Source organism: Pongo pygmaeus, chromosome 2 (assembly GCF_028885625.2).
Source record: "Pongo pygmaeus isolate AG05252 chromosome 2, NHGRI_mPonPyg2-v2.0_pri, whole genome shotgun sequence".
In the NCBI taxonomy this organism is placed as follows: Eukaryota; Metazoa; Chordata; class Mammalia; order Primates; family Hominidae; genus Pongo; species Pongo pygmaeus.
In genome coordinates, this window is record NC_085930.1 from 83282455 (window position 1) to 83291791 (window position 9337).

General features: G+C 39.5%; 1 pseudogene; it reads left to right on the forward strand.

Annotated features, from left to right (window-relative positions):
* Positions 1–5018: 5018 nt before the first annotated feature.
* On the forward strand, positions 5019–6570 carry LOC129033614 (RNA-binding region-containing protein 3-like; annotated as a pseudogene).
* Positions 6571–9337: the final 2767 nt, after the last annotated feature.

A 9337-nucleotide genomic window follows, 5' to 3' on the forward strand; every position in this document is an offset into this window, starting at 1 on the left:
AGCAGAGCGAAACCCTTGCTCTATTTTTTTTTTAATTGCAAATTCTATTGCCTTGCATTAACTAAACCTTGTTCTTTCTGTTCATGATTGGAGTAAGATAAATAAGTAAAGGAAATAATGGACATGAAGGCAACTTCCCAGTATTCACCCTGCCCCAGACAACTGGTTGAACCAATCATGTTCATTTCATAGTCTAGTAAATAAGAATTTTCAGCTTACAATGAGATAGCAGGGAAAACCTCATGGGGTTGGGGGTTGCTTCTAAGCAAATTTCCTACTCCTAAGAGAGAACCACAGAAGACTCTTTCTCCTAGACATAATTTTGACTGTATAGGAAACTTCCAACTTTCAAAAGCATCCTGCTTTTAGACTAAAATAATGCTATCCTGAGAATGCTCTATGAATTCAAAGAGTCTGAGTTCCTCAATGATATCGCTGAGCCACTCAGAATACCAGACTTAAAGCTCATCTGACTTCTGGGCTCTGTTAAGTGAGATGATATATCTTCTATTTTTAAAACTGGCTTGAGTTAAGTTTCTGTTACTTGCAGTCAAAAGTACCCTATTTTATACCAGTGGTAACCAAACAATGGTTATATACTTATTTGGGCATTCAATATTATTCTTAACTGACCAGAGTTTCATTTAATATAGTTGAGTAATAAACTATCCCAAAACCTAGTCGCATAAAGCAACCAGTTATTGTACTCATAGATTCTGTAAGTCAGGAACTTGGACAGAGCACAGAGAGAATAGCATGTCTATGCTCCATGATACCCGAGGCCTGAGATGGAGGCCTAAAAATCTTTGAAGTCTTTAGAGTCCTTGAAGATTGAGGTCTTGATCATCTAAAAGTTCATCCACTTGCATGGTTTTGTTAGCTGTTGGCTGAGAACCTAGTTGAAGGTGTTGTCTAGAACATGTTCACCTGGCTTCTCCATGTGGCCTGGGCTTCCTCAAAACATAACTGAGTTCGGTTCCACAGGTGTGCATCCCAAGAGGGGGTGAGGGCCAAGCAGAAGCCACATCACCTTCGATGTGCTAACTTCAGAAGTCACCCAGTGCCACCTCCATTGCATTCTATAGCTCAGGACAGTTACCAAGTTACACCCAGTTTCAAGCAGAGGGAACAAAGAAATGTCATTATCACGTTGTAAGAATAGCATACAGCATGGGATGTATATTTGTATGGCCAACTTTGGAAATGCCATCTGCCACAGTTTGCTTCTGGCCACAATAATTCACAACCCTAGCACATGCAAAATATACCATTCCTCTCTTGAAACCCTCAAGTCTTATTGCAGCATCAGCTTAAAGTCCACGATCTTGTTGCCACAATCACCTCAGGTCCATGTACAGACGTGGTTCCTCAGATGCAATTCTTTGACTTACAGCTGCTCAACTATATTCGTCTCCATCTTAAGACTGTTAATCGATGAGAAAATTTATCTATTCCAGAAACATTCAACATTCAATGGTGGGACAGCTGTAGACTCCCTGCTAAGAACAGCCCTATTCATAAAGAGGGGCACGGGAGACTGTCATCACTGTGTCACCACAGTTCTAAAATTCAAACAGGTGTATGTTGCCATTCCATTGATTAGAGGGGCTCTCACCACATACACACAAAGGGTTACTTCCCTGTCACATAATGGATGTGTTAATTTGCTCGAGTATAGTAACCATTTCACTACGTATAAAGTATATCAAAACATCATGTTGTACAGCTTAAATATATAACATTAAATAAATAATATTTTAAAGTAAAATAAAATAAGGTCTAACCATTTTCAAAGTGGCAGAACAAAGGCCCCATCTCTTGATGGAACAGTGTCCATATCATATTTTAAAAAGAGGATGTGGGATGGAATATATAGCTATAGCTATAGATTCATTCATTATGGAAAATACAATCTGCTGCAACTAGCTCAGAGATATGTTTAATTAGGGTTAGTTTCATATCTATAGACTATAATCTATAAGCAGTCCCAGGATCATTGAATAAAATGCGCTTGCTGGATAAAAGATCTGAGTCTGACTACCAGCTGGGTCATCAAGAATAAGATTCAATCCCTTTGTAGGCCTCATTACTCTTATTTATGAAAGATATATTTAAAATAGGCCATCCCTAATGTTGTTTCCATGTCAAACATATACTGTCACACATTTATTTTAAAAGATACTCAAATGTTTTCCACCAATTGCTGTTTATCTGATGTTTACTTAATTTTGCTTAAACATCAGTATCCTCATCTGGGAAATGAGTACAATCATAAAAATGTTTATCTTTTAAGGTTGTTATGGGAATGAAATGATATATGTCAAAAAGCTTAAAGTAAAACCTGGAACACAGTAAGTACTTAATAAATGTTGTCCGTTATTTAACAGAAAATTCCGTCACATTTGACAACCACACTAGTTTGACCACTTGGAAAGCTTATCAGTTACAAAAGAGGTTACTTTTACCAAAATGTTAAATCAGAAGGTAGAGACACAGGCTAGATACATATAATCCCAGTATCCAATAAATGTGAAAGGAAATTGCTCTTTTCTGTTATTTTTAATAGAAAATATTTATTGGTGCCAGACCGGGCGTTAAAGATTTATATGCATTTGATGCTTACATAAACCTTATAAGGCAGTTTTTAGAATTGAAAATTACTATATTTACATACTCTGTGAAATATTACTTTCTACACTGCTATAAATTATCTACATTTTTAATACTTTTCACTTTCCTGCACTACCAGATATACCAGGCGAAAATGTTTAAGAGAGATACTGAGGGTTATTAATAGACATCATTAGTAATAAACCACAATGTTAATTTCATGCCCCAAATGCTTCTTATCTTGCTCCTAATTGAAAAGAATTCCTTGTCTGGACCTCTCAGGCTCATGTCACCCCCAAAGCATAGCCAAGGATTGGTTCCCTTTCTTAAAGAGTCAGACAATCGAAAGATGATAGGAAAGGGCAACCTTTCAAATAAGAATTTCTAAAATAAGAGAAAAAAATTTCTGAAAGAGGAGAGATAGGGAAATCTCCCATAATCACATGATATCTTTATTCCAATCACGAGAGTCCCTATTTCAATCGTTGTCTTTTGAATTATCAGGCTACCTTTTAAAATATGAAATGGTTTAAAATATTAAACTGGATTCTTGCCCTGGGACTTTTCAGAGCTAATATTTGTTGGGAATCTCCAAGAAGGGTCTGTGAAGTATATATTTAACCTTGAAACTCATTTTTATTTTTCTTGTTGGACTAGTACTTATTAGAATATTCAGGGACTGTCAGGGTGAATTTATCAGTAACATACACATTCTTGGCAGCTATTCAGATGGAGAAATGGTAGTTTTGGTTCGGGAGAGGAATAAGGGGAATTGAGGCACTTCTTGTGTAGACAGTCTTAGATGGAGTGACTTACTGCAGCACTCCAAATGTCAAGATCAGCCAGAAGGCAAGAATGCCTAGAAACTGGGAACAGGAAGAGGGATGATCCCCCAGACACATTTAAATCACTTTACACTATTTCCTTTGATCCTACATACTTCTGCAGGCTATTCCATTCATTCAACATGTGAACTGTAAAATGATGCCTGACCCAGGAACATTATCCATTCTGGTCCTTACTAATCCTTGTACTCTAGAGTATGAACTATCATCTATAAAATGTAGGGCATGGTTGGGCACAGTGTCTCATGCGGTAATCCCAGCACTCTGGGAGGCCAAGGCAGGCGGATTACTTTAGGTCAGGAGTTAGCGACCAGCCTGGCCAACACGGTGAAACTTCATCTCTACTAAATACACAAAAATCAGCTGAGCATGCCAGCACGTACCTGTAGTCCCAGCTACTTGGGAGGCTGAGGCACAAGAACAGCTTTAACTTAGGAGGCAGAGGTTGAAGTGAGCCGAGATTGCACCACTGTACTCCAGCCTGGGTGACAGAGCAAGACTTTGTCTCAAAAAAAATAGAACAAAATGTGGGGCATGGACTAATTTAGTTATGGCAAATAGGAGTCATTCCACTTGCAGATGCTGATCAATCCTAGTAGCTTCCATTTATATTTGTTAATAAAAATAAATTTTTCGAAGACATGAAATCCTACATCTCATTGGTAGTAGGATAGGAAATGGTGTCATTATCAACTTCCCTGGTCTGCCTAGAGTTTAGGTGTGAAGAATGAAAACATATGGCCTCTTGTCTGCCATCCAGCACCAGGGACTCATTAAGTTCTGACAGTTTATGATCCTGACCCTGATAAATACCCATGGGCTGCTGTTTGCTGGAGATTGTACCACTGTCTTCCCTAGAAGGAAGAATGTAGTAAGAGGATCCTGAAAGTTGAAAATAATAATAGTGACGATAAAGTATGGATATAAACTTTTTATTCTTCCTTTTAGAATAAAAATAAATGACATCTTATATCATTATTTGAGAAGCTTTGCATTAGATACCAATTTCTCTGAAACATAGAAGCCCACACTCTTAAGTGGTACAGCCTTTGTCATAATTTAAAACATTCATTCACATAAGTATAATATATGCTACCCATCTTGGACAGTTCAAAATGTTCCACTTAATTTTATTTGATTAAAAGCCTAATTTTGGCCAGGCACAGTGGCTAACTCCTATAATCCCAGTACTTTGGAAGGCCAAGACAGGCAGATCAGGTGAAGTCAGGAGTTCAAGACCAGTCTGACCAACATGGTGAAACACTGTCTCTACTAAAAATACAAAAATTACCCAGCATGGTGGCACATGCTTGTAATCCCAGCTACTTGGGAGGCTGAGGTGGGAGGATCGCTTGAACCCAGGAGGCAGAGGTTACAGTGTGTAGAGACTGTGCCACTGCACTCCAGCCTAGGCAACAGAGCAAGATTGCATCTCAAAAAAAAAAAACAAAAAACAAAAACAAAAACAAAACCTAACTTTTTAGCCTTGCCCAGCTTTTCACAATTAATCTTGACATATAAAACATTGAGTCCCACATGTCTCTGGGTCAATTTTGCTTGAAAATGCCAGCTCTCTATCAGCCATTTGCAACATCAAGGGGATGCACAAGCTCCTCCTCACTTTCCCTGCCTCGGGCGACTGAACCCTTCTGGTGAGGCACCTGCCAGCTGAGCTGACCGCTGAGGAGAAAGAGGACTTGCTGAAGTACTTCAAGGCACAGTCGGTGCATGACCTGTCAGATAAGGGGCAGCTGAAACATACAGCTTTTGCCACATTCCCTAAAAAGCAGCTATAAAGGCATTGACAAGACTCCATCAGCTGAAACTTTTAGGTCATACTTTAGTCACTGAATTTGCAAAAGAGCAAGATCAAGTTCACTCCCCATGTCCCACTTCAGTCTCTGAAAAAAAAAAAAAAAAAAGGTCTGATGACCCTGTTGAAGACAATAAAGAAAAGAAATAACTTGGTTATTTAACAGTAGAAAATGGAATTGCACCAAACCATGGGCTGACTTTTCCTAATTCATGCCTCAAGTATATGTACCCACCACCTTCCAGAACAATCCTAGCAAACAGAGTAAATGCTTTGGCAAGCATGCCTAAGTTCTATGTACAGGTCCTTCATCTTATGAATAAAATGAATTTGCCCACAGCTTTTAGATCAATTACTGTGCGACCTCCCATCTATGGAGACCATATGCCATTGCATGCACCTCTTCCACCCACATCTCCTCAGCCACCTGAGGAACCTCCTTGACCAGACGACGATGAGGAATTATCTAGTGAAGAATTAGAAGATGACAGCAGTGATGATGAGGACCAACAGAGAATGAACAAACTAATGGAACTAGCAAATCTTCAGCCGCAAAGACCCAAAACAGTAAAGCAGCGCCATGTGAGAAAAAAAGAGAAAAATAAAGGATATGTTGAACATACTTTCATGTCCTTCACAAAACAGTTTACATCTAGTGTTGTTACCTTCGGATGTATTTGACCAACCACAACCTGTAGGTAATAAAATAATTGAATGCCATATATCTACCGACATGCCAGCTGCATTTAAGAAAGATTTAGAGAAGAAACAAAATTGTGAGAAACAAATAATGATTTACCTGTTACTGAAGCTGATGCATCCAATATAGGATTTGGAAAAATCTTTCCGAAACCTAATTTGAACATCACAGAAGAGATTTAAAAAGACTCTGATGAAATGCCATCAGAATGTATTTCTCGAAGGGAATTGGAAAAGGACAGAATTTCTAGAGAAGAAATGGAAACACTTTCAGTTTTCAGAAGTTATGAACCTGGTGAACCAAACTGTAGAATTTATGTAAAGAATTTAGCTAAACATGTTCAAGAAAAGGACCTTAAATATATTTTTGGAAGATATGTTGACTTTTCATCAGAAACACAGTGGATCATGTTTGATACACGTTTGATGAAAGAAGGTCCTATGAAAGGACAAGCTTTCATTGGACTTCCTAATGAAAAAGCAGCCGCAAAAGCCTTAAAGGAAGCTAATGGATATGTGCGTTTTGGAAAACCCATGGTGGTTAAATTTGCTCGAACTGCTAGATCAAAACCAGATCCTAAGGAAGGAAAAAGAAAGTGTTAAAAATTAATAAAGGTTTCTTTTGAATCCTGTATCTTTCAAGGGCTTTCCAACTTGGACAGGAAGAAATTGACCACCTGGACTATGGAACTGTGCATAACAGCTTTGAAAGTATATTTAAAAATTAAATATATATGCCTTTAAATCAGTGTATTGGAACTATATTACATGTATTTTAATGATCTTCCTCAAATATAATAAATTATTTTCTTTTTCTTTTTCTTTCTTTTTTTTTTTTTTTTTTTGAGATGGAGTCTTGCTCTGTTTCCCAGGCTGGAGTTCACTGGCACCATCTTGACTCACTGCAAGCTCCGCCTCCTGGGTTCACGCCATTCTCCCGCGTCAGCCTCCCAAGGAGCTGGGACTACAGGCGCCCGCCACCACACCCGGCTAATTTTTTTCTGTATTTTTAGTAGAGACGGGGTTTCACTGTGTTAGCCAGAATGGTCTTGATCTCCTGACCTTGTGATCCGCCCGCCTCGGCCTCCCAAAGTGCTGGGATTACAGGCGTGAGCCATGGTACCCGGCTGCAGGTACAGTATTTTAAGTCTAATAATGAAAGAATGCTTACATGTCAGGTAAAAATGTTATCAACTAACATTATAACATTTGGAAATTTTTTTGTATATGTGATTCCCTAGTACCTAATTACTGGACAAGCTTTTTAAAAATACGCATTTCTCCCGCAAATGATAAAAAGCCTGTGATTAGTCACACCTGTAACTTGTAAGTTCATTCATTAGTTCATTCAGTAGTTATTTACAGAATACCTACTCTGAGCCAAGTACTCCGACAGAACGTTGAAGAGAAACATATTCATTAACTTCACTCATTCATCTAATAAGTTCTGTGAGGTAGGCTCTGTGCTATGTGCTAGAGATATGGTAGGGGATAAGACAAAGTACAACCCGGGAGACAGACAATCAAATAATCACAGTGACCGATTCAAGAGGCAAGAGAATGTTCAGGAAACCAAGGCCAGGAGAGACTGTGACTTCCCCAGGGTACCCAGTTAGTCAGCGAGGAAGCTGGACCTAGAATCTGTCTTCCGGGCATCCTCCCAATCTGTTCAGAGGCAACAACATTGAAAATGGCTGTCACTCCCCGCATTCCTGCTATGCTACTTCCTGTGCTGGGTGCTCATTTATCCTCACACATGCTGACTCCATTTCATTCTGATACCTTAAAATGATTCTGGAAAGGGAATCCTCAGAAGCCCTCCAAATGCCTGAAGGCTTTACCTTCCTGCACTCTCCCTGCCCCCAACACATCTGCACATCTCTGAGAGGGGATCTGCTCCTCCCTACAAATTTGAAGGCACCTTAAAGGCTTTCTACGCCCTGGCTCAGTTCCCTGCCCAGGTGACATGTGAGCAGTGACAAAGCCATGTAAACTATTCCCAGAACACTGGTTTCCAGGAAGCATGGCTGAACGCCATAATCACCTGGTCAGGGGTCAGGGAGTGAGGGAGTGTGCTTTAAAACTAGCTTACCAGGCTGGGCATGGTGGCTCATGCCTGTAATCCCAGCACTTTGGGAAGCTGAGGGAAGTGGATCGCTTTAGCTCAGGAGTTCGAGACCAGCCTGGTCAACATGGCAAAACCTCGTCTTTACAAAAATACAAAAATTACCCAGGCGTGGTGGCAGGCATCTGTAATCCTTGCTACTCGGGAGACTGAGGCACAAGAATCAATCGCTTGAGCTCGGAAGGCAGAGGTTGCAGTGAGCCAAGATCACACCACTGCACTCCAGCCTAGGCAACAGAGCGAGACTTCATCTCAAAAAACACAAAACAAAACAAACTAGCTTACCAGCAAGGCATGATCTAATATAGAGGTTACCAAAGTATGTCCCCAGTCCAGCAGCATCAGTAGAATCTTTGAACTTGGTAGAAATGCAGAGTCTTGGGCCCCTTCCCCAGCCCCACTGAATGAGAAGTCTGTGGGTAGCCCCATCATCTGTGCTCTAACAAGCCCTCTGAATGGTTCTAAGGCTGTAACTATTTATCTAGGAGTTATCAGGTAAGGGCTAGGGACTATTTTTAAGTATTTCAGGTAATTTAGAAGTCCAGAGAGTTGGGAACCACAGGAGAGCATTCGTCACTGCAAAAAACACACTTTGGAATGCCCTAGGACGGTGAGGTGAATGCTATACAAAATAAAATATTGGAGAAAACATTCGAGAACAGTAAGGTTGGAAAAATTTGGCAGACAATTTAAAAATTGAAAAACGTTGCTATTAATTACAGTACATGCAAAAGTTACGCTATAGGATAAAAAACTTATTTTGCAAAACAATCCTATTTTGAGACCTAGAAAACTAATCTTTCAAAAGTTATCTATTCTAGAAACAATTTAAGGAATACATGCCTGAAATAGAAAAAAATATTCTGTTTCACAGCTTTTCATCTTGAATAAAAAACATGTTTTTTTCACTATTTGTTTTCTTATTGACAGTTAATGTTAGTTTAAATTATTACTGTTTTAAACGTTCATAATGTTATTTTACATTTGTTAATAAGCATATTTATATTCTTTATGTCCTTTAATAATTGAAAATTGGGCTGAGTGCAATGGCACAGGCCTGTAATCCTAACAATTTGGGAGGGTGAGGGAGGTGGATTGCTGGAGCCCAGGAGTTTGAGACCAGCCTGGGCAACATGGTGAAACCCCAAACACCGTCTCCACACACACAAAGGAAATATATAATAATTAGCTGGGCTTAGTGGACACGCCTGTAGTCCCAGCTACTCAAGGGGCTGAGGTAGGAAG